This window comes from Colobus angolensis, unplaced genomic scaffold (genome assembly GCF_000951035.1).
Source record: "Colobus angolensis palliatus isolate OR3802 unplaced genomic scaffold, Cang.pa_1.0 Scaffold25, whole genome shotgun sequence".
Classification (NCBI taxonomy): domain Eukaryota; kingdom Metazoa; phylum Chordata; class Mammalia; order Primates; family Cercopithecidae; genus Colobus; species Colobus angolensis.
Genome location: NW_012115710.1, coordinates 320,622 through 321,080, shown reverse-complemented (window position 1 = coordinate 321,080; position 459 = coordinate 320,622).

The window sequence follows — 459 nt, the reverse complement described above, 5'->3', positions numbered from 1 at the left end:
GCCTACTTGGGTCTCCCAAAGTGCTGGGATTACAGGCTTGAGCCACCGCTCCCGGCCTAGTTACCTTTTAAATGTCGATCAAGCATCACATTCCCTGCAGGATCCTGTGCCTCTGAGTAGCAGCCTGTGGGAACTGACAGAACGGCTGCTGGGATGGGGCAATGGGAATGATCTTCTTATGGCAGACTGTACTTGGAATCCTGGGGAATTTCTCTTATTTACCATTATCTGTTCTTTTACGTCACTGGGTGTAGGTTAAGGTCCACAGATTTGATTATCAAACACCTAATTGTAGCCAACACCTTATTCCTTCTCCCTAGAGGAGTCCCACAGACAATGGCAGCTTTTGGGTTTAGACATTTCCTGAATGATTCTGGATGTAAACTTCCTTTGTGTGTCCACCGAGCGGGCAGGGGAGTGTCCATTGGCAGCACCTGCCTCCTGAGTGTCTTCCAGGCC